Raw genomic sequence first — 27,213 nt, 5'->3', positions numbered from 1 at the left:
TTAAAAATGGAAAGGGTATTAAAACTCCCTTTCACTGACATCTCTTCCACTGAACTTGTAGAGAAAGTGATGATATGAAGATGATTATGTTTATCGCTTTCACTCAGAGATCATTGTCTGAGGGTCATGTTGTACAGTTCACGATGCCCCGGGTTGCAATCAGGAGGTTTGACAGTGATGTGCCACAGTTGTCTGTGGTGTTCTATATGATCATCACAGAACATCACACATAACTGGTCAAATTGTATCTCGAGTAGTATATTTGTGTATTATACTATATATTAGCAGCATATCTTTATGATGCAATTAAAAACATTCCCCATCCCCCTGAATACCAATCATATTACATATCTGGGTACTAAATTCTCTTCCCAGTTGTCTGTTATTCAAAATAAATAGTCATCCAATTATTAAAACAATAAGCGACGAACTTCATTGATGGACAAATTTGCCCCTTATGCTCTTCGGACAAACTGCAATAATTAAAATGAGAATATTACCTAAACGAAATTGTTTGTTTTCAATTATTCCAGTGCCACCAACCTGTCTAAAATCTTTGGACAACATCATAACTTGATTCTACTGGAAAAATAAATCACATAGAATCAAACTCACAACATTACAGAACTGTAGTTGATTATTGCAAATCAACTACAATATGGAATAAAATGGATAAAACCTAGTATATCAGACAGAATATGGATAGACATAGAGCAAACATTATGCAAAGATCTAAAAGTCAGACTTACCATTTATCAGTCAAATCAATTAAAGAACATTCATGATCAACAATTTGTGGGTGGCCATGATACTAACAGCCTGGTGGAAATTCCACAAGATATCAAACTCCACACTAACATAAACATAACACTGCTTTCATGTCACTTCCACAAGTAGCCCAAACATAAGATATAGAAAGCAGGTAAGAGCAACTATCAGTTCAGAGACATTAAACTCACCTGCATCCATATCAGTATTATAAACATTCCTAATACAAAAAAACTATCACATAAGATATACAAAATAATAATGAAATCAAATCGCATAATTACTCTCCCATCGAGACAATGGGAGGAAGATTTATTACTAGCCCCCGACGCCACAGTCTGGATTAAAATGTATAATAATAATTACCACATGACAGCAACACTAACCTACAATGCATTCAGTACAAAATAATACATAGATTACATTATACTACACATTGGATGTTTAAAATTGGTTTCACAAGCTCAGCAATCTGTACATACTTTATGCCAAAGACAGCTGACGATTACATTCACATCGTGTGGCAGAGCACACCTATCAAGTAATTTTGGCAATAGGTCATCACACACATGTACCATGATTTAAATAACCCTATCCATCCAACACCATCTTTATGTCTCCTCGGAGACATGTCATCAACCAATGTGTCAATATAAAAAAAACAGGATAATATATATATATAACATTATTAATTGCAAATACAAACATACTCATGAATTGGAAAACAAAAAATAATATTAGTGTCACCGAATGGAAAAATCTATTGATAGACTACATATCAATGGAAAAAAATCTCAGAATGAATCAATAAGAACCAATAACCTAGACTGGACTACTTTGATAAAAAGTTTACAGAGCTAATCCATAAATGATAAATATCCCAATCTAATACGTGTACATATACAGTGCACTCGCACATAGCCTCTCTCTCTCTCACACACACACACACACACACACACACACACGCAGACGCACACACACACACACACACACACACACACACACACACACACACACACACACACACACACACACACACACACACACACACACATTCCCGTAATGGTGCAGGTGGCAAATACTTAAAATACTCTATCTGCATTTCCCGTTTGTCTGTTTCGTCTCTGTTCGTCTTATTTTTCCTCTCTCCCCTATTCCCGTTTCCCCCACGTTATTTATGTCTGTTCATACGTTTTATACACCCGATATAGTTGGACACAGTGAGAAGTTAGAAATAAATAATGAATAAATAATAAAGTTCTAAAGGTCCTCCGATGGGCGGAAATCAATTGATATATTTATTTCTCCAGATTTCTAACTCGGAGAGAAAAAGACGTCCTTTTACAAATCGCACCTCGTTGTGGAACTTTACTAAGGTTTACAATCCAGGCGATTATTTTTAACCTCAAAGAACATAGGCCTGCTCCAAGGCAAACTGATTTCATCCCATTAATTAACTCTAATGCGATGTTTTTTGCCGAGCATTAGGCTAAAGAAAATGAATGTTGTTGCGTTTATCAAACTAAAAGTATTTATTCTGAGCCATGCGGTAAATGATTCAGTGTGAGCAGCATATGGACGATTTTTGGAAAATGCTGTGACTAGGTAATATTTTGAAATATAAGGCGTTGTTAAAGCCTCTCATTCACGCTATTAACGTTATAAGTTAAAATAATTGAATAATTCATAAATAAATAAATAGCGTTTGTATAATATTTAAAAATAAACATTTACGTAAAAGCACTCTTACGTAACAACCAAGTTGTCATGTATTTGAATCTAAAGCTAAAGTGTTGCTATGATCGCTTTGGTCGGTCGACACTTGCCTGGCTCTGTTGAATTGCTGTTTCAAACTGTTTTATAATTCGTGCAGTTAGATCATTTGGTTAAATCATTTACGATTTTATTTTATTCATTTACTACTTTCGACTACGATTTCCAGAAAGGTTGACCGACGATCCTCACGAAAATGAATCCAAGTGCTCCAAGTTCGCCGATGACTTCGTTGTACGTGGGTGACCTTCATCCAGACGTTACCGAGGCCATGCTATACGAGAAATTCAGTCCTGCTGGCGCAATAGTCTCCGTACGGATTTGCAGGGACGCGATGACCCTCCGCTCACTTGGATACGCATACGTGAACTTTCAGCAGCAGGCAGATGCTGAGCGTGCTTTGGACACTATGAACTTTAACATCATCAAAGGCAGACCTGTGCGAATTATGTGGTCCCAGAGAGACCCCTCTCTGAGGAAGAGTGGAGTTGGCAACATCTTCATCAAGAACCTTGACAAGTCTATTGACAGCGAAGCTCTTTACGACACATTCTCTGCCTTTGGGAACATCCTTTCCAGCAAGGTGGTGTGTGACGAGAATGGCTCTAAGGGCTACGGCTTTGTGCACTTTGAGACCCGTGAGGCTGCGGAGAGAGCAATTGAGAGACTTAATGGCATGTTGCTCAATGACCGCAAAGTGTTCATTGGCCACTTCAAGTCTCGCAAGGAGCGAGAGGCTGAGATGGGGGCCAGGGCCAAAAAGTTCACCAATGTGTACGTCAAGAACTTTGGAGAGGACATGGACGACGACAAGCTGAAGGAGATCTTCAGCAAGTTTGGCCAAACGCTGAGCACTCGCGTCATGACCGACGAGAGCGGCAAGTCCAAGGGCTTTGGCTTTGTGAACTTCGAGAGGCACGAGGATGCCCAGAGGGCTGTGGATGAGATAAATGGGAAGGAGCTGAATGGGAAGAAGGTGTATGTGGGTTATGCCCAGAAGAAAGGCGAGAGGCAGACAGGGCTGAAACGAAAGTTTGAGCAGATGAAGCAGGACGGTATGACTCGCTACCAGGGAGACAACCTGTACGTCAAGAACCTAGACGACGGTCTGGACGACGCGCGTCTACGTAAGGAGTTCTCTCCGTTCGGGACCATCACAAGTGCCAAGGTGATGATGGAGGGCGGCCGCTCCAAAGGGTTCGGCTTCGTGTGTTTCTCCTCGCCGGAGGAGGCCGCCACGGCCATGACGGAGATGAATGGGCGCGTTGTAGGCACCAAGCCGCTGTACGTGGCTCTGGCGCAGCGCAAGGAGGAGCGGCAGGCCCACCTCTCCAACAAGTACATGAAGCGCACGGCCAGCGTGAGTGCCTTGCCCAACCTCGTGCTCAACCCCTACCAGCCTGCCCCGCCCTCCGGCTACAACATGGAAGCCATTCCACAAGCTCAGAACTGGCCTGCCTACTGCGCAAGCAGCAAGCTGGCACAACTCCTCCCCAGCCCTTGCTGGGCCATGCAGTGCGTCCACCCACAGCAAGTCCAGGATATGCCGAGTGCCATCGGTCCAGCCGCATCCTGCCCGCAGGCCTTCAGCGCCATCCGACCAACCACCGCCTGCCAGGTCCCACGCACGATGGCCTATCAGACCATGGCATCTGAGGCTCCGGGGACAGGGATGGCCAGCGCGGAAGCTGCCAACAAGGCGTCGCTGGTGAGAGCAGTACCACAGTACAAAACCACCTCAGGCGTTCACAGCCCACAGCAACACCTGGGCACACAGCCCTTAGATATAAATGTCGAACTTACCATTTATCAGTCAAATCAATTATAAAACATTTATGTTTCTCAACCCACAGCAGCACCTGGGGGCAGAACTCCAGGTGCCCGTGCAGCTGGCTGCGGTCCATGTGCAGGGTCAGGAACCTCTCAGTGCCTCCATGCTGGCTGCTGCACCTCCACAGGAGCAGAAGCAGATACTGGGTGAGCGTCTGTTTCCCCTGATCCAGAACATGCAGCCCACCCTTGCAGGGAAGATCACGTTTATGTTCCTGGAACTGGACAACTCGAAGCTACTGCATATGCTGGAGTCTCCTGAGTCTCTGCACCCTAAGGTGGATGAGGCAGTCGCTGTGCTCCAGGACCAGTGCGCGCAGGAAGCCGCTCAAAAACTTTAACCAGTGCTGCGCTTCTGGCTGTCTAATGGAAGAATAAGCAGTAAAAAAAATTAACATTTTAACTGAAAAAAATAAACATTGAAACTGAAATGCATTGAACATTGAAATATTTTTGCCATGTCTGTAGACATCAAGCCTGTAAGGGTTGGCACCAGGCCGAGGCCCCCTCGACCAGAGGGAGGCGTCGAGTCAACCACGCCACTGATCAGGATCAACACCCAACAGCTGGGCTAGACCTTATATAAGCCCAGTGACCCGGTCATTCAGTGCTGGGTTTTTGATAAAGTTTTGAGCCAAGCTCCTAGCCGGTAACTCTGGGTATTGAGGTCTGTGAGCCCTTGTGCTATGCCTCTTTTCTGTTCTGCGAGGGTGTCAGTGTTTTTACACGTCCCCTCCCTTCTCCAGTTTTCCCCTCTCGAGTCTGTCTCTCTCCTGAGGCTTCCCTTAGCCATTCAAGTTTCTCCCCGTTTTCTGGTTTTGTTTGGGAACTTTTAGTTCGAGTTTTCCCCAGTGCATCGGGGTTGCCATTTCTTTCCGTGGCGTTCTTTGTTCTCCCCTTTTCCACGCTCACCGAGGTGTTTCGTTTTTTCCTCTTGTTTTGCTTGATCCAAGCTCTAACTGTTCTGCACACGAGCCCACCATTGTTAGAGTGTGGCTGCTTACCCAGTAAGCTATTGGTGTCCTCACCTAGCTGACCTGGATTCAAAACCACCTTACAAAGTCCAGGCCTTGGTTATTCTAAGCTTAAAATGAAAACGACAGAAAAAGGTAAAATCATTTCAAGTTTGGTTTATTTGTCGCATACATAGTCATACACAGTATAACTCACAGTGAAATGGTTGAGTGCTCTGTCCAATCTGAGGAAAAAGAAAAACAGGGGTGCATAGAGAAATATATTCTATATATATACAAAAATATATTAATAGTGCATGTACAATATATATATATATATATAATGTTTATATGTACAATGTATATATGGATATTTATATATGTATGTACAGAATGTACAGTCCCATCTTGCAATTGACATATTTACAGTTATATGTTACATGGTGGTAATTGAACATATTACAGTTATATTGAACATATTACAGTTATTTCTATTACATATTACAGATTTTGACATGAACAGCTGATCATTTTTTTGTTTTTATTCCTCTTAAAGTTTGAATGTTCAGATTGTCAGTTCTTACAGGTCATAGCTGATCATTAGATAAGTGTATTGGGTTGCATTAATATAAATGTAAAGATCAAAAAAACAAATCCCAACAGTGTAGCTTAAAATAGAGAATAATTCTGTAATATTCCTTTATGTACAACACAATTTCTAATCACCTTATTAACAAACCAGTAAAGACAGGACGAGAAGCAAAGGTCACTTACACGTATTAAATCTTGAAGCAAACAAACTGCAGCTGCAAGTGCCACACTGCCATCCAGTTCCACTCTCTGGTCTGGCGACGGTCATATTACAGGAGCAACGAGAGGCTGCCAACAGTTTCTTTTAGCTTGTCTACTGAGACGGTGAAACTGGCCAACCAGGTGAAAAGCATTGTGAAGGAGAAACGACTTCGACTGCCGACGTGGGAAAGTAGCAGTCAGAGCAGGTCTATTGGAGCAGTGCGATGGACTCTGCCCAACAATGGGCTGCAAGCCCACATCTCTGCACATAGCAACAGTATGTGGTTCCTAGGTGCCCAGTCGGCTAGTTTTAAAGTTCAATTCAAATATTAAATAAAAATGCAGACTTCAGAATTGGTTAAAGAGCATAACTGTGCACGTACTTTATTGTAGGTTAACATTAACACGCATTATTGAGGCACCCTCTGGAGAATGTCTAAAAATCAGAGAACCCACATTTTCATACATTTTTCAGTAGTGGTTATGTATTCACCCCACATTCCTTTACATATTTGCGTTTGTCTTCACGTCCATTGCATCCAAACCATACATTTGTCAATATATGCAAAGTAATATAAAACACCCACACCAGTTGGAACCTGTTAACACCACATTCCAAGAGATTTCTCTTGACCTTATCCTAAAGAGATGGTCCTGAGCCTGATGGAAATAATATCTCATACTTGGGAGGACATGGACGACAACAAGCTAAATGAGATCTTCAGCAAGTTCGGCCCAACGCTGAGCCGTCGCGTCATGACAGACGAGAGCGGCAAGTCCAAGGGTTTTGGCTTTGTGAGCTTCGAGAGGCACGAGGATGCCAAAAGGGCTGTGGATGAGATGAACGGGAAGGAGTTGAATGGGAAGCAGCTGTATGTGGCTCGTGCCCAGAAGAAAGGCGAGAGGCAGACAGAGCTCAAACGCAAGTTTGAGCAGATGAAGCAGGACGGCACGACTCGCTACCAGGGAGTGAACCTGTACGTTAAAAACCTAGACGACAGTCTGGACGACGAGCGTCTGCGTAAAGAGTTCTCTCTATTCGGGACAATCACGAGTGCCAAGGTGATGACGGAGGGCGGCCGCTCCAAAGGGTTCGGCTTTGTGTGTTTCTCCTCGCCGGAGGAGGCCACCGAGGAAATGAAGGAGATGAACGGGTGCATCGTAGGCACCAAGCCGCTGTACGTGGCCCTGGCGCAGCGCAAGGAGGAGCGGCAGGCCCACCTCACCCACCAGTACATGCAGCGCATGGCCAGCGTGAGTGCCGTGCGCAACCCGGTGCTCAACCCCTACCAGCCCGCCCCGCCCTCCGGCTACTTCATGATGGCCATTCCACAGGCTCAGAACTGGGCTACCTGCTACCCGAGCAGGCAACTGGCACAGCTCCACCCCAGCACCCGCTGGGCTACGCACAGCATTCAGCCACAGCATTTCCAATACATGCCGAGTACCATCAGGCCCGCTGCAGACCAATCTCTGGGCCAGGAACCTCTCACTGCCTCCGTGCTGGATCTGGAACCTCCGCAGGAGCAGAAGCAGATGTTGGGTGATCGATGGTCTGTTTCCCGTCATCCAGAACATGCACCCCAACCTTGCAGGGACGGGTTTGCTCCTGGAGATCGACAACTTGGAGCTTCTGCTTATGCTGGAGTCTCCTGAGTCTCATTGAAACATTGAAACTGAAAAAATAAAAACGCATTAAATATTGAAATATTTTTGCCTGGTCCATAGACTCCAGTTTCAGGCCTTGATTACAGTAAACTAAAACAACATGTAAAAAGGCTAAATGATTGACACGTGTACAGTCGGTGACTCCTTTCTTTTTGTTCCTCTTACTGTTCGAATGCTCAGAATGTCAGTTTTTGCAGTTGACAGCTGAGCATTAGGCATGTGTATTGGATTGTATTAATAATACAATTGAGGATTCATTGCTGTTCAGGGACCCAGCAGTGGTAACTTGGCAGTGGTAGGGCTTGAACTAGCAACATTCTGATTACTACTCAAGTAACCTCTGAATAGTATTATTATGATTAATATTATTAATATATCTTACACTGAGGTCTGCTGAAGCTTACCCAGGATCCTTTGCAGCAGCCTGCCATATGCACAAATCATTACGAAAGGACACAGAATCTCTAAACTCCCTTGTTTTATGTTATTAGTTTGTCTAATTCAATGTTAAAGCACTTTCCCCTGTAAACACTCTTTTTATGACCTCATTTCACCGTTTCATGACTTTATGCCACGAACCAACCAACTATTCTTTTATACAACTCTTTTCAAACACTTCAACCATTGTGGGTAACTACACTATTATACACCTGTAATTCTTGTTATGCTATTTATTTTATTGGTACTGTCGATACATCGATGTTAGGAGAAATACCTCATGAATACTTTAAATGAATCCTTAAAATGACACCTATTCCATTTACTAATGCTAAGCTTGCTACAGTCTGAACTTCTAGCAAGTCAAGAGAAGTATCATGCAGTTTCTGTATTTTCTATAATTGCATAATATATGGATGGTTTTAAACTCAATAACATACGCACTTGCAAAATATGTGAATATAAAGGAACAAAAATAAATTAACATAACCACATACCTAAACATCATCTGGTACCATCACCCCATCACCCCTCAATGCAGTATGAGGATGGTCAGATTGTTGTATTTACTAATAGTTACCACTAGTATTAAAATAACAGTAAGCCCAAACTGTTCGACTATGTCCTCTTAAACAAACCTGTGATTTTTTAAATATTTGGACCACATCCTCCTGCAGAATAAAACAATCAGGAAATACAGTTGAGTTGGCCCATACCGCCCTCACATCAGTGTGATTTCCATCAATGACGTGTTATGGCTCTGGGTAAGGAACAATGTTATATTGTTCAATAAACTTTTCACAGGATGCATATTTTTCATTGTTTTAGCAAAGTTTTCGCTACCTCTATACAGCAAACACCAGAATCGACAAGGTTTACATTAATTATAGTCAGTAGAATTAAAGGGAAGAGGCCATATAAAAGGCTGGGATCTACATCTAGCAGACTCGGCACTGTGTTACTAGATATCGCCCACATTCCATTAATTTTATTAAGTCCTCTTTAAACAGAAAATAAAGATGCAGACTCAAGAATTAATTGAAGAGAGTAGTAGGTCCATTATTTATTTTGAGCTCAGCGTTACATACAAACGAGGCATAGTCCAGAATATGTCTAATAATCACACAAGGAACACACATTTTTATCCAGTTTTCACAACTGATTATGTGATTGCCACACCTTCTCTACATACTGGTGTTTGAAATCTCAACCACTGTGTTCAACCATACATTATTCAATATATGCAAATTGAGATCTATCATTGTACAAATTAAAGCTTGACCCCAGTATATCCTATTGGAAGATTTTCCTGGGGTTTTTTTTTGTTGTTGTTTTTTTTGTTTTTAACAAAGATGATCTCAACTCATACCATCAAACACCTGCAAGATGATGTTGCAGGTCAGTATCACCCTGCTCTTATGGTAAGATAATGAACCTTGCTTAGCCACAGAACTCTCGAAGAGGCTTTCACGTCTTTTAAAAGCCGGGATCTTTCCCAATACTTAGGAAGCTATTTCTCACGGGAACAGTCCAGAGTCATCTGCCGTAGACTTCCACAGAGGCCTTGAAACCACCTGCATCAGAGCCTCTGCTCTGCACTTACAGACCCACAAAGGCCTTAAGATACCCCAGAAACATTATTCCTCTTTATGCTTTCAAACACAGTCTTGCACCACTCTGCACCTGTTGCAGAGAGCTTCAAAGCCTATTATAATAAGATCACAGATCGCCTCATGAAAATACCTTTACCCCAAAACATTTTATTACCTCAGGTGGAACAGTGTGTATAGGCCTAGACCTCTTTAGATGTAACTTAGAACCGCCGGTGACCGCTGTATGCGTTTCTTTGGTTGTACAAGCTCCACTGGAGGACTCGATGAATAGTTGATGATGGAAGAGGGGTATATCAGATTCACCCCTTCTGCCTCCATGTGACAAATTAACACACTACATAAACTTTTAGAAATAAATCAGTCTTTTAACAAATGGTAAACATTCTCTAGAAAAGATTATCTTGTAACAATTCATTGAGTATATGAACTGTTTTTGTGTCCTTATATCTATAAATGAAAAGTAATAAAACATTATAGATGATAAATAAATTACATAAAATGTATAAAAGTTCACAAATAAGAAAGTACCTGAGTCTGCACTTCTCTCCACAGATTCAAGAAACTCGTGAAAGTTGGAAGCTATAGAAACACATAGTACAGAATTATAGACTGACTGAGGTGTGAGCAGAAAGATCGCCATGATGTCCTTATATCTAAAGCACTCAAAGCATTGATGCTATGTAAATAAACTGTGATCCGATTGGTTCAATCTAAGTAAATAGATTCACCTACTTTGAAGTTAAAGTTTTTCTCAAAAGGTTAGAACTGGTTGACTATACTTTGCCGTGTTCTGTAATAGAAAATGTAAACATTTATATCTAAAATATTGCACGACAGAAATCAATTCAAGACTAACCTCTAATGACCGCTAGATGGGGGAAGATATTAAGTAATAAATGAGTCCAGATCCTCCTGCCCGACAATACGGTGAGACTCTGTTTTTACGTGTGATGGAAAATGATACGAAACTATGTATTATGTGATTCATATAAAATCACACTGATCCTTTTGTTCTTAAATTAATAATGCTGTTTGCACATTTATATCCGCCTGTTGCTGATTAAGTTGAACATGTATCAGGAACTGTTAACATCAAGGTCAACTTGACACACAACCCACACTGTTTGGAGTCAGTTTGGGTTGGTTTGTGGAAAAAAACAAGCTGAGAGCTGATTGGCTTATAGCCACAGCAACAAAGGAAAGAAGAGCTGCTTAAGAAAAGATGATTGGTTAAAGACAGCACAGGAGTAGTATAACTAGCCACGGTTTTGTATACTCGGGGCTCCCTACCTGAGGAGAGCCAAACATTTATTTTATTCTTTTTCTTATTAAATTACTCTCTTAATCACGTCTGACTTGCTGTTTGTTCAAAATTCCACAACATATGTCATTACTACGCCGCACAAAAAAGACCGCCATATTTGTAGTTCCACAATGTGAAAAGGCGTCATTTTCTATGCAAACGAATGAATAAACACCATGCCATGCCTTGCTGTATCCCCTCTTTGCACCGCTGGACAGACACACTCATGACACTGTACTCATCAAAAGCAGCACCAGAGACGCACTGAGTCATATCCCGCTACACACCTCTCAGGCCAGCTTGTTTGCACGTTTTGTCATAAAACTTAAAATGTCATTTGTTGCCATTATATATAAAATGACCTATTTAAAAAACCAAATAAATCAAAAAGTACTTGTGACTAGAGAAACACGTGGCTAATCACCTACAAGAAATAATGTCAGTGATGTTTGGGGCAGGTGTTTCAAACGTGCCCAGACTCTTGAGAAGCACCTAAACGCACACACAAGGGTGTCCGCTTCCCATAGTGCTGCAAATACTGCAGGAAGGGCTTTGGTGAAACAGGCCACATGGAGGAGCAGAAGACAATCCACACAACTGAAGAAGCCCGTAGCTGCCCAGTATGTCAGAATCCACATGGGAGAAGAACCCTGTAGCTGCCCAGTATGTCAGAAGCAATTTGTGCAGGTGGGTAATGAACCATATTTGTACCCATTCGTATGTTGGGAGCAAATCAGTTGAAGACTTGAACAGTATGTTAACAATCAGTTAAAATGACTGTTGATGACAAGAAAACAATGGCTAATATGTTCCTTCACAGCTATGTCATTGGTTGATCTATTTTTGTCAGATTTAGTGCTTGTTTGGGCAAGTGTGTTAAATTCTTCCTTTGTTTTTGGTTTTGTTCCTTTTCATATAGTTGTTTATTCCTTTTTGTCTAGTGATGTCCATTATCCATTTAAAATCTGTCAAATTAAACAAATGTGAAACGAATTCCATAGTATTCAGATTTGATTGCAAAAGAGACCAACCACTCCCCGTATTTTGAATTTTGCATATACAGTATATGTGCAGTTCCAGCCTAGTCCATTGATCCAAAATCTGGCCCAGATGTATCTGTTGACTGCAAATTTGAATGATTTCTGTGCTCTGCAGCAAAGGAGCGTTTGGTTACTATCGGATGGATTAAAATAGGCTTGTTGGTAGCAAAGACATCACTAAAGTGTACAGAGCAAAGGTACTCCAGGACCAGGATGGGTAAGTAGCAGCTTGATCAGTGGAATCTTCTGTGAGACGTAACAGGATTTCGGTCTTAAATGTAATGTTAGATCAAGTGAAAAACTTTAGTGGATTGAAATACAGATAAATAAATCCACTAAAAGTGCATCTGCATCACTGGTTAAAAAGTTGTTCTGCTAGTTGTCTGATTTTGTTCCAGTAATCTAATGTTTCCTGGGACTAGGTGGTTCAAGATTTTATTTCTGTGATTTTTTTAACCATAGTCTAATTGTTTGTACTGTCTACCAAATGCAATACTGAGTAGTGAAACACTGACACAATCCCTTTTGGCATCGGACATTTGTAATAATTTCAATAATCTACAGTTGTAAGTCAAGAGGGCAGCACCATTTTAAAGTCTAGTTTCCTTTCTCTGTCTCACTTTCTGGAATTTTTCCATCTGTGTTTTTATTAAATTTAAAGATGGAAAGGGTATTAAAACTCCCTTTAACTGACATCTCTTCCACTTAACTTGTAGAGAAAGTGATGATATGAAGATGATTATGTTTATCGCTTTCACTCAGAGATCATTGTCTGAGGGTCATGTTGTACAGTTCACGATGCCCCGGGTTGCAATCAGGAGGTTTAACAGTGATGTGCCAAACAGTTGTCTGTGGTGTTCTATATGATCATCACAGAACATCACACATAACTGGTCAAATTGTATCTCCAGTAGGATATTTGTGTATTATACTATATATTAGCAGCATAACTTTATGATGCAATTAAAAACATTCCCCATCCCCCTGAATACCAATCATATTACATATCTGGGTATTAAATTCTCTTCCCAGTTGTCTGTTATTCAAAAATAAATAGTCATCCAATTATTAAAACAATAAGCGACGAACTTCATTGATGGACAAATTTGCCCCTTATGCTCTTTGGACAAACTGCAATAATTAAAATGAGAATATTACCTAAACGAAATTATTTGTTTTCAATTATTCCAGCGCCACCAACCTGTCTAAAATCTTTGGACAACATCATAACTTGATTCTACTGGAAAAATAAATCACATAGAATCAAACTCACAACATTACAGAACTGTAGTTGATTATTGCAAATCAACTATAATATGGTATAAAATGGATAAAACTTAGTATATCAGACAGAATATGGATAGACATATAGCAAACATTACGCAAAGATCTAAAAGTCAGACTTACCATTTATCAGTCAAATCAATTAAAGAACATTCATGATCAACAATTTGTGGGTGGCCATGATATTAACAGCCTGGTGGAAATTTCACAAGATATCAAACTCCAGACTCACATAAACATAACACTGCTTTCATGTCACTTCCACAAGTAGCCCAAACATAAGATATAGAAAGCAGGTAAGAGCAACTATCAGTTCAGAGACATTAAACTCACCTGCATCCATATCAGTATTATAAACATTCCTAATACAAAAAAACTATCACATAAGATATACAAACTAATAATGAAATCAAATCGCATAATTACTCTCCCATCGAGACAATGGGAGGAAGATTTATTACTAGCTCCCGACGCCACAGTTTGGATTAAAATGTGTAATAATAATTACCACATGACAGCAACACTAACCTACAATGCATTCAGTACAAAATAATACATAGATTACATTATACTACACATTGGATGTTTAAAATTGGTTTCACAAGCTCAGCAATCTGTACATACTTTACTCCAAAGACAGCTGACGATTACATTCACATCGTGTGGCAGAGCACACCTATCAAGCAATTTTGGCAATAAGTAATCACACACATGTCCCATGATTTAAATAACCCTATCCATCCAACACCATCTTTATGTCTCCTAGGAGACATGTCATCAACCAATGTGACAATAGAAAAAAAACAGGATAATATATATATAACATTATTAATTGCAAATACAAACATACTCATGAATTGGAAAACAAAAAATAATATTAGTGTCACCGAATGGAAAAATCTATTGATAGACTACATATCAATGGAAAAAAATCTCAGAATGAATCAATAAGAACCAATAACCTAGACTGGACTCCTTTGATAAAAAGTTTACAGAGCTAATCCATAAATGATAAATATCCCAATCTAGTACGTGTACATATACAGTGCACTCGCACATAGCCTCTCTCTCTCTCTCACACACACACACAGGCAGACGCACACAAGCAGTCACACACGAACACACACACACACACACACACACACACACACACACACACACACACACACACACACACACACACACACACACACACACATTCCCGTAATGGTGCAGGTGGCTAATACTTAAAATACTCTATCTGCATTTCCCGTTTGTCTGTTTCGTCTCTGTTCGTCTTATTTTTCCTCTCTCCCCTATTCCCGTTTCCCCCACGTTATTTATGTCTGTTCATACGTTTTATACACCCGATATAGTTGGACACAGTGAGAAGTTAGAAATAAATAATGAATAAATAATAAAGTTCTAAAGGTCCTCCGATGGGCGGAAATCAATTGATATATTTATTTCTCCAGATTTCTAACTCGGAGAGAAAAAGACATCCTTTTACAAATCGCACCTCGTTGTGGAACTCTACTAAGGTTTACAATCCAGGCGATTATTTTTAACCTCAAAGAACATAGGCCTGCTCCAAGGCAAACTGATTTCATCCCATTAATTAACTTTAATGCGATGTTTTTTGCCGAGCATTAGGCTAAAGAAAATGAATGTTGCTGCGTTTATCAAACTAAAAGTATTTATTCTGAGCCATGCGGTAAATGATTCAGTGTGAGCAGCATATGGACGATTTTTGGAAAATGCTGTGACTAGGTAATATTTTGAAACATAAGGCGTTGTTAAAGCCTCTCATTCACGCTATTAACGTTATAAGTTAAAATAATTGAATAATTCATAAATAAATAAATAGCGTTTGTATAATATTTAAAAATAAACATTTACGTAAAAGCACTCTTACGTAACAACCAAGTTGTCATGTATTTGAATCTAAAGCTAAAGTGTTGCTTTGATCGCTTTGGTCGGTCGACACTTGCCTGGCTCTGTTGAATTGCTGTTTCAAACTGTTTTATAATTCGTGCAGTTAGATCATTTGGTTAAATCATTTACGATTTTATTTTATTAATTTACTACTTTCGACTAGATTTCCAGAAAGGTTGACCGACGATCCTCACGAAAATGAATCCAAGTGCTCCAAGTTCGCCGATGACTTCGTTGTACGTGGGTGACCTTCATCCAGACGTTACCGAGGCCATGCTATACGAGAAATTCAGTCCTGCTGGCGCAATAGTCTCCGTACGGATTTGCAGGGACGCGATGACCCTCCGCTCACTTGGATACGCATACGTGAACTTTCAGCAGCAGGCAGATGCTGAGCGTGCTTTGGACACTATGAACTTTAACATCATCAAAGGCAGACCTGTGCGAATTATGTGGTCCCAGAGAGACCCCTCTCTGAGGAAGAGTGGAGTTGGCAACATCTTCATCAAGAACCTTGACAAGTCTATTGACAGCGAAGCTCTTTACGACACATTCTCTGCCTTTGGGAACATCCTTTCCAGCAAGGTGGTGTGTGACGAGAATGGCTCTAAGGGCTACGGCTTTGTGCACTTTGAGACCCGTGAGGCTGCGGAGAGAGCAATTGAGAGACTTAATGGCATGTTGCTCAATGACCGCAAAGTGTTCATTGGCCACTTCAAGTCTCGCAAGGAGCGAGAGGCTGAGATGGGGGCCAGGGCCAAAAAGTTCACCAATGTGTACGTCAAGAACTTTGGAAAGGACATGGACGACGACAAGCTGAAGGAGATCTTCAGCAAGTTTGGCCAAACGCTGAGCACTCGCGTCATGACCGACGAGAGCGGCAAGTCCAAGGGCTTTGGCTTTGTGAACTTCGAGAGGCACGAGGATGCCCAGAGGGCTGTGGATGAGATAAATGGGAAGGAGCTGAATGGGAAGAAGGTGTATGTGGGTTATGCCCAGAAGAAAGGCGAGAGGCAGACAGGGCTGAAACGAAAGTTTGAGCAGATGAAGCAGGACGGTATGACTCACTACCAGGGAGACAACCTGTACGTCAAGAACCTAGACGACGGTCTGGACGACGCGCGTCTACGTAAGGAGTTCTCTCCGTTCGGGACCATCACAAGTGCCAAGGTGATGATGGAGGGCGGCCGCTCCAAAGGGTTCGGCTTCGTGTGTTTCTCCTCGCCGGAGGAGGCCGCCACGGCCATGACGGAGATGAATGGGCGCGTTGTAGGCACCAAGCCGCTGTACGTGGCTCTGGCGCAGCGCAAGGAGGAGCGGCAGGCCCACCTCTCCAACAAGTACATGAAGCGCACGGCCAGCGTGAGTGCCTTGCCCAACCTCGTGCTCAACCCCTACCAGCCTGCCCCGCCCTCCGGCTACAACATGGAAGCCATTCCACAAGCTCAGAACTGGCCTGCCTACTGCGCAAGCAGCAAGCTGGCACAACTCCTCCCCAGCCCTTGCTGGGCCATGCAGTGCGTCCACCCACAGCAAGTCCAGGATATGCCGAGTGCCATCGGTCCAGCCGCATCCTGCCCGCAGGCCTTCAGCGCCATCCGACCAACCACCGCCTGCCAGGTCCCACGCACGATGGCCTATCAGACCATGGCATCTGAGGCTCCGGGGACAGGGATGGCCAGCGCGGAAGCTGCCAACAAGGCGTCGCTGGTGAGAGCAGTACCACAGTACAAAACCACCTCAGGCGTTCACAGCCCACAGCAACACCTGGGCACACAGCCCTTAGATATAAATGTCGAACTTACTATTTATCAGTCAAATCAATTATAAAACATTTATGTTTCTCAACCCACAGCAGCACCTGGGGGCAGAGCTCCAGGTGCCCGTGCAGCTGGCTGCGGTCCATGTGCAGGGTCAGGAACCTCTCAGTGCCTCCATGCTGGCTGCTGCACCTCCACAGGAGCAGAAGCAGATACTGGGTGAGCGTCTGTTTCCCCTGATCCAGAACATGCAGCCCACCCTTGCAGGGAAGATCACGTGTATGTTCCTGGAACTGGACAACTCGAAGCTACTGCATATGCTGGAGTCACCTGAGTCTCTGCACCCTAAGGTGGATGAGGCAGTCGCTGTGCTCCAGGACCAGTGCGCGCAGGAAGCCGCTCAAAAACTTTAACCAGTGCTGCGCTTCTGGCTGTCTAATGGAAGAATAAGCAGTAAAAAAAATTAACATTTTAACTGAAAAAAATAAACATTGAAACTGAAATGCATTGAACATTGAAATATTTTTGCCATGTCTGTAGACATCAAGCCTGTAAGGGTTGGCACCAGGCCGAGGCCCCCTCGACCAGAGGGAGGCGTCGAGTCAACCACGCCACTGATCAGGATCAACACCCAACAGCTGGGCTAGACCTTATATAAGCCCAGTGACCCAGTCATTCAGTGCTGGGTTTTTGATAAAGTTTTGAGCCAAGCTCCTAGCCGGTAACTCTGGGTATTGAGGTCTGTGAGCCCTTGTGCTATGCCTCTTTTCTGTTCTGCGAGGGTGTCAGTGTTTTTACACGTCCCCTCCCTTCTCCAGTTTTCCCCTCTCGAGTCTGTCTCTCTCCTGAGGCTTCCCTTAGCCATTCAAGTTTCTCCCCGTTTTCTGGTTTTGTTTGGGAACTTTTAGTTCGAGTTTTCCCCAGTGCATCGGGGTTGCCATTTCTTTCCGTGGCGTTCTTTGTTCTCCCCTTTTCCACGCTCACCGAGGTGTTTCGTTTTTTCCTCTTGTTTTGCTTGATCCAAGCTCTAACTGTTCTGCACACGAGCCCACCATTGTTAGAGTGTGGCTGCTTACCCAGTAAGCTATTGGTGTCCTCACCTAGCTGACCTGGATTCAAAACCACCTTACAAAGTCCAGGCCTTGGTTATTCTAAGCTTAAAATGAAAACGACAGAAAAAGGTAAAATCATTTCAAGTTTGGTTTATTTGTCGCATACATAGTCATACACAGTATAACTCACAGTGAAATGGTTGAGTGCTCTGTCCAATCTGAGGAAAAAGAAAAACAGGGGTGCATAGAGAAATATATTCTATATATATACAAAAATATATTAATAGTGCATGTACAATATATATATATATATATTATGTTTATATGTACAATGTATATATGGATATTTATATATGTATGTACAGAATGTACAGTCCCATCTTGCAATTGACATATTTACAGTTATATGTTACATGGTGGTAATTGAACATATTACAGTTATATTGAACATATTACAGTTATTTCTATTACATATTACAGATTTTGACATGAACAGCTGATCATTTTTTTGTTTTTATTCCTCTTAAAGTTTGAATGTTCAGATTGTCAGTTCTTACAGGTCATAGCTGATCATTAGATAAGTGTATTGGGTTGCATTAATATAAATGTAAAGATCAAAAAAACAAAACCCCACAGTGTAGCTTAAAATAGAGAATAATTCTGTAATATTCCTTTATGTACAACACAATTTCAAATGACCTTATTAACAAACCAGTAAAGACAGGACGAGAAGCAAAGGTCACTTACACGTATTAAATCTTGAAGCAAACAAACTGCAGCTGCAAGTGCCACACTGCCATCCAGTTCCACTCTCTGGTCTGGCGACGGTCATATTACAGGAGCAACGAGAGGCTGCCAACAGTTTCTTTTAGCTTGTCTACTGAGACGGTGAAACTGGCCAACCAGGTGAAAAGCATTGTGAAGGAGAAACGACTTCGACTGCCGACGTGGGAAAGTAGCAGTCAGAGCAGGTCTATTGGAGCAGTGCGATGGACTCTGCCCAACAATGGGCTGCAAGCCCACATCTCTGCACATAGCAACAGTATGTGGTTCCTAGGTGCCCAGTCGGCTAGTTTTAAAGTTCAATTCAAATATTAAATACAAATGCAGACTTCAGAATTGGTTAAAGAGCATAACTGTGCACGTACTTTATTGTAGGTTAACATTAACACGCATTATTGAGGCACCCTCTGGAGAATGTCTAAAAATCAGAGAACCCACATTTTCATACATTTTTCAGTAGTGGTTATGTATTCACCCCACATTCCTTTACATATTTGCGTTTGTCTTCACGTCCATTGCATCCAAACCATACATTTGTCAATATATGCAAAGTAATATAAAACACCCACACCAGTTGGAACCTGTTAACACCACATTCCAAGAGATTTCTCTTGACCTTATCCTAAAGAGATGGTCCTGAGCCTGATGGAAATAATATCTCATACTTGGGAGGACATGGACGACAACAAGCTAAATGAGATCTTCAGCAAGTTCGGCCCAACGCTGAGCCGTCGCGTCATGACAGACGAGAGCGGCAAGTCCAAGGGCTTTGGCTTTGTGAGCTTCGAGAGGCACGAGGATGCCAAAAGGGCTGTGGATGAGATGAACGGGAAGAAGTTGAATGGGAAGCAGCTGTATGTGGCTCGTGCCCAGAAGAAAGGCGAGAGGCAGACAGAGCTCAAACGCAAGTTTGAGCAGATGAAGCAGGACGGCACGACTCGCTACCAGGGAGTGAACCTGTACGTTAAAAACCTAGACGACAGTCTGGACGACGAGCGTCTGCGTAAAGAGTTCTCTCTATTCGGGACAATCACGAGTGCCAAGGTGATGACGGAGGGCGGCCGCTCCAAAGGGTTCGGCTTTGTGTGTTTCTCCTCGCCGGAGGAGGCCACCGAGGCAATGAAGGAGATGAACGGGTGCATCGTAGGCACCAAGCCGCTGTACGTGGCCCTGGCGCAGCGCAAGGAGGAGCGGCAGGCCCACCTCACCCACCAGTACATGCAGCGCATGGCCAGCGTGAGTGCCGTGCGCAACCCAGTGCTCAACCCCTACCAGCCCGCCCCGCCCTCCGGCTACTTCATGATGGCCATTCCACAGGCTCAGAACTGGGCTACCTGCTACCCGAGCAGGCAACTGGCACAGCTCCACCCCAGCACCCGCTGGGCTACGCACAGCATTCAGCCACAGCATTTCCAATACATGCCGAGTACCATCAGGCCCGCTGCAGACCAATCTCTGGGCCAGGAACCTCTCACTGCCTCCGTGCTGGATCTGGAACCTCCGCAGGAGCAGAAGCAGATGTTGGGTGATCGATGGTCTGTTTCCCGTCATCCAGAACATGCACCCCAACCTTGCAGGGACGGGTTTGCTCCTGGAGATCGACAACTTGGAGCTTCTGCTTATGCTGGAGTCTCCTGAGTCTCATTGAAACATTGAAACTGAAAAAATAAAAACGCATTAAATATTGAAATATTTTTGCCTGGTCCATAGACTCCAGTTTCAGGCCTTGATTACAGTAAACTAAAACAACATGTAAAAAGGCTAAATGATTGACACGTGTACAGTCGGTGACTCCTTTCTTTTTGTTCCTCTTACTGTTCGAATGCTCAGAATGTCAGTTTTTGCAGTTGACAGCTGAGCATTAGGCATGTGTATTGGATTGTATTAATAATACAATTGAGGATTCATTGCTGTTCAGGGACCCAGCAGTGGTAACTTGGCAGTGGTAGGGCTTGAACTAGCAACATTCTGATTACTACTCAAGTAACCTCTGAATAGTATTATTATGATTAATATTATTAATATATCTTACACTGAGGTCTGCTGAAGCTTACCCAGGATCCTTTGCAGCAGCCTGCCATATGCACAAATCATTACGAAAGGACACAGAATCTCTAAACTCCCTTGTTTTATGTTATTAGTTTGTCTAATTCAATGTTAAAGCACTTTGCCCTGTAAACACTCTTTTTATGACCTCATTTCACCGTTTCATGACTTTATGCCACGAACCAACCAACTATTCTTTTATACAACTCTTTTCAAACACTTCAACCATTGTGGGTAACTACACTATTATACACCTGTAATTCTTGTTATGCTATTTATTTTATTGGTACTGTCGATACATCGATGTTAGGAGAAATACCTCATGAATACTTTAAATGAATCCTTAAAATGACACCTATTCCATTTACTAATGCTAAGCTTGCTACAGTCTGAACTTCTAGCAAGTCAAGAGAAGTCTCATGCAGTTTCTGTATTTTCTATAATTGCTTAATATATGGATGGTTTTAAACTCAATAACATACGCACTTGCAAAATATGTGAATATAAAGGAACAAAAATAAATTAACATAACCACATACCTAAACATCATCTGGTACCATCACCCCATCACCCCTCAATGCAGTATGAGGATGGTCAGATTGTTGTATTTACTAATAGTTACCACTAGTATTAAAATAACAGTAAGCCCAAACTGTTCGACTATGTCCTCTTAAACAAACCTGTGATTTCTTAAATATTTGGACCACATCCTCCTGCAGAATAAAACAATCAGGAAATACAGTTGAGTTGGCCCATACCGCCCTCACATCAGTGTGATTTCCATCAATGACGTGTTATGGCTCTGGGTAAGGAACAATGTTATATTGTTCAATAAACTTTTCAAAGGATGCATATTTTTCATTGTTTTAGCAAAGTTTTCGCTACCTCTATACAGCAAACACCAGAATCGACAAGGTTTACATTAATTATAGTCAGTAGAATTAAAGGGAAGAGGCCATATAAAAGGCTGGGATCTACATTTAGCAGACTCGGCACTGTGTTACTAGATATTGCCCACATTCCATTAATTTTATTAAGTCCTCTTTAAACAGAAAATAAAGATGCAGACTCAAGAATTAATTGAAGAGAGTAGTAGGTCCATTATTTATTTTGAGCTCAGCGTTACATACAAACGAGGCATAGTCCAGAATATGTCTAATAATCACACAAGGAACACACATTTTTATCCAGTTTTCACAACTGATTATGTGATTGCCACACCTTCTCTACATACTGGTGTTTGAAATCTCAACCACTGTGTTCAACCATACATTATTCAATATATGCAAATTGAGATCTATCATTGTACAAATTGAAGCTTGACCCCAGTATATCCTATTGGAAGATTTTCCTGGGGGTTTTTTTTGTTGTTGTTTTTTTTGTTTTTAACAAAGATGATCTCAACTCATACCATCAAACACCTGCAAGATGATGTTGCAGGTCAGTATCACCCTGCTCTTATGGTAAGATAATGAACCTTGCTTAGCCACAGAACTCTCGAAGAGGCTTTCACGTCTTTTAAAAGCCGGGATCTTTCCCAATACTTAGGAAGCTATTTCTCACGGGAACAGTCCAGAGTCATCTGCCGTAGACTTCCACAGAGGCCTTGAAACCACCTGCATCAGAGCCTCTGCTCTGCACTTACAGACCCACAAAGGCCTTAAGATACCCCAGAAACATTATTCCTCTTTATGCTTTCAAACACAGTCTTGCACCACTCTGCACCTGTTGCAGAGAGCTTCAAAGCCTATTATAATAAGATCACAGATCGCCTCATGAAAATACCTTTACCCCAAAACATTTTATTACCTCAGGTGGAACAGTGTGTATAGGCCTAGACCTCTTTAGATGTAACTTAGAACCGCCGGTGACCGCTGTATGCGTTTCTTTGGTTGTACAAGCTCCACTGGAGGACTCGATGAATAGTTGATGATGGAAGAGGGGTATATCAGATTCACCCCTTCTGCCTCCATGTGACAAATTAACACACTACATAAACTTTTAGAAATAAATCAGTCTTTTAACAAATGGTAAACATTCTCTAGAAAAGATTATCTTGTAACAATTCATTGAGTATATGAACTGTTTTTGTGTCCTTATATCTATAAATGAAAAGTAATAAAACATTATAGATGATAAATAAATTACATAAAATGTATAAAAGTTCACAAATAAGAAAGTACCTGAGTCTGCACTTTTCTCCACAGATTCAAGAAACTCGTGAAAGTTGGAAGCTATAGAAACACATAGTACAGAATTATAGACTGACTGAGGTGTGAGCAGAAAGATCGCCATGATGTCCTTATATTTAAAGCACTCAAAGCATTGATGCTATGTAAATAAACTGTGATCCGATTGGTTCAATCTAAGTAAATAGATTCACCTACTTTGAAGTTAAAGTTTTTCTCAAAAGGTTAGAACTGGTTGACTATACTTTGCCGTGTTCTGTAATAGAAAATGTAAACATTTATATCTAAAATATTGCACGACAGAAATCAATTCAAGACTAACCTCTAATGACCGCTAGATGGGGGAAGATATTAAGTAATAAATGAGTCCAGATCCTCCTGCCCGACAATACGGTGAGACTCTGTTTTTACGTGTGATGGAAAATGATACGAAACTATGTATTATGTGATTCATATAAAATCACACTGATCCTTTTGTTCTTAAATTAATAATGCTGTTTGCACATTTATATCCGCCTGTTGCTGATTAAGTTGAACATGTATCAGGAACTGTTAACATCAAGGTCAACTTGACACACAACCCACACTGTTTGGAGTCAGTTTGGGTTGGTTTGTGGAAAAAAACAAGCTGAGAGCTGATTGGCTTATAGCCACAGCAACAAAGGAAAGAAGAGCTGCTTAAGAAAAGATGATTGGTTAAAGACAGCACAGGAGTAGTATAACTAGCCACGGTTTTGTATACTCGGGGCTCCCTACCTGAGGAGAGCCAAACATTTATTTTATTCTTTTTCTTATTAAATTACTCTCTTAATCACGTCTGACTTGCTGTTTGTTCAAAATTCCACAACATATGTCATTACTACGCCGCACAAAAAAGACCGCCATATTTGTAGTTCCACAATGTGAAAAGGCGTCATTTTCTATGCAAACGAATGAATAAACACCATGCCATGCCTTGCTGTATCCCCTCTTTGCACCGCTGGACAGACACACTCATGACACTGTACTCATCAAAAGCAGCACCAGAGACGCACTGAGTCATATCCCGCTACACACCTCTCAGGCCAGCTTGTTTGCACGTTTTGTCATAAAACTTAAAATGTCATTTGTTGCCATTATATATAAAATTACCTATTTAAAAAACCAAATAAATCAAAAAGTACTTGTGACTAGAGAAACACGTGGCTAATCACCTACAAGAAATAATGTCAGTGATGTTTGGGGCAGGTGTTTCAAACGTGCCCAGACTCTTGAGAAGCACCTAAACGCACACACAAGGGTGTCCGCTTCCCATAGTGCTGCAAATACTGCAGGAAGGGCTTTGGTGAAACAGGCCACATGGAGGAGCAGAAGACAATCCACACAACTGAAGAAGCCCGTAGCTGCCCAGTATGTCAGAATCCACATGGGAGAAGAACCCTGTAGCTGCCCAGTATGTCAGAAGCAATTTGTGCAGGTGGGTAATGAACCATATTTGTACCCATTCGTATGTAGGGAGCAAATCAGTTGAAGACTTGAACAGTATGTTAACAATCAGTTAAAATTACTGTTGATGACAAGAAAACAATGGCTAATATGTTCCTTCACAGCTATGTCATTGGTTGATCTATTTTTGTCAGATTTAGTGCTTGTTTGGGCAAGTGTGTTAAAGTCTTCCTTTGTTTTTGGTTTTGTTCCTTTTCATATAGTTGTTTATTCCTTTTTGTCTAGTGATGTCCATTATCCATTTAAAATCTGTCAAATTAAACAAATGTGAAACGAATTCCATAGTATTCAGATTTGATTGCAAAAGAGACCAACCACTCCCCGTATTTTGAATTTTGCATATACAGTATATGTGCAGTTCCAGCCTAGTCCACTGATCCAAAATCTGGCCCAGATGTATCTGTTGACTGCAAATTTGAATGATTTCTGTGCTCTGCAGCAAAGGAGCGTTTGGTTACTATCTGATGGATTAAAATAGGCTTGTTGGTAGCAAAGACATCACTAAAGTGTACAGAGCAAAGGTACTCCAGGACCAGGATGGGTAAGTAGCAGCTTGATCAGTGGAATCTTCTGTGAGACGTAACAGGATTTCGGTCTTAAATGTAATGTTAGATCAAGTGAAAAACTTTAGTGGATTGAAATACAGATAAATAAATCCACTAAAAGTGCATCTGCATCATTGGTTAAAAAGTTGTTCTGCTAGTTGTCTGATTTTGTTCCAGTAATCTAATGTTTCCTGGGACTAGGTGGTTCAAGATTATATTGGTGTTTGCTTTATTTCTGTGATTTTTTTAACCATAGTCTAATTGTTTATACTGTCTACCAAATGCAATACTGAGTAGTGAAACACTGACACAATCCCTTTTGGCATCGGACATTTGTAATAATTTCAATAATCTACAGTTGTAAATCAAGAGGGCAGCATTATTTTAAAGTCTAGTTTCCTTTCTCTCTCTCACTTTCTGGAATTTTTCCATCTGTGTTTTTATTAAATTTAAAGATGGAAAGGGTATTAAAACTCCCTTTAACTGACATCTCTTCCACTGAACTTGTAGAGAAAGTGATGATATGAAGATGATTATGTTTATCGCTTTCACTCAGAGATCATTGTCTGAGGGTCATGTTGTACAGTTCACGATGCCCCGGGTTGCAATCAGGAGGTTTAACAGTGATGTGCCAAACAGTTGTCTGTGGTGTTCTATATGATCATCACAGAACATCACACATAACTGGTCAAATTGTATCTCCAGTAGGATATTTGTGTATTATACTATATATTAGCAGCATAACTTTATGATGCAATTAAAAACCCCATCCCCCTGAATACCAATCATATTACATATCTGGGTATTAAATTCTCTTCCCAGTTGTCTGTTATTCAAAAATAAATAGTCATCCAATTATTAAAACAATAAGCGACGAACTTCATTGATGGACAAATTTGCCCCTTATGCTCTTTGGACAAACTGCAATAATTAAAATGAGAATATTACCTAAACGAAATTATTTGTTTTCAATTATTCCAGCGCCACCAACCTGTCTAAAATCTTTGGACAACATCATAACTTGATTCTACTGGAAAAATAAATCACATAGAATCAAACTCACAACATTACAGAACTGTAGTTGATTATTGCAAATCAACTATAATATGGTATAAAATGGATAAAACTTAGTATATCAGACAGAATATGGATAGACATATAGCAAACATTATGCAAAGATCTAAAAGTCAGACTTACCATTTATCAGTCAAATCAATTAAAGAACATTCATGATCAACAATTTGTGGGTGGCCATGATACTAACAGCCTGGTGGAAATTTCACAAGATATCAAACTCCAGACTCACATAAACATAACACTGCTTTCATGTCACTTCCACAAGTAGCCCAAACATAAGATATAGAAAGCAGGTAAGAGCAACTATCAGTTCAGAGACATTAAACTCACCTGCACCCATATCAGTATTATAAACATTCCTAATACAAAAAAACTATCACATAAGATATACAAACTAATAATGAAATCAAATCGCATAATTACTCTCCCATCGAGACAATGGGAGGAAGATTTATTACTAGCTCCCGACGCCACAGTTTGGATTAAAATGTGTAATAATAATTACCACATGACAGCAACACTAACCTACAATGCATTCAGTACAAAATAATACATAGATTACATTATACTACACATTGGATGTTTAAAATTGGTTTCACAAGCTCAGCAATCTGTACATAATTTACTCCAAAGACAGCTGACGATTACATTCACATCGTGTGGCAGAGCACACCTATCAAGCAATTTTGGCAATAAGTAATCACACACATGTCCCATGATTTAAATAACCCTATCCATCCAACACCATCTTTATGTCTCCTAGGAGACATGTCATCAACCAATGTGACAATAGAAAAAAAACAGGATAATATATATATAACATTATTAATTGCAAATACAAACATACTCATGAATTGGAAAACAAAAAATAATATTAGTGTCACCGAATGGAAAAATCTA

This window comes from Electrophorus electricus, unplaced genomic scaffold (genome assembly GCF_041902795.1).
Source record: "Electrophorus electricus isolate QZ-2024a unplaced genomic scaffold, ASM4190279v1 Scaffold31, whole genome shotgun sequence".
NCBI classification, from domain to species: domain Eukaryota; kingdom Metazoa; phylum Chordata; class Actinopteri; order Gymnotiformes; family Gymnotidae; genus Electrophorus; species Electrophorus electricus.
This window is presented reverse-complemented; position numbering follows the sequence as displayed.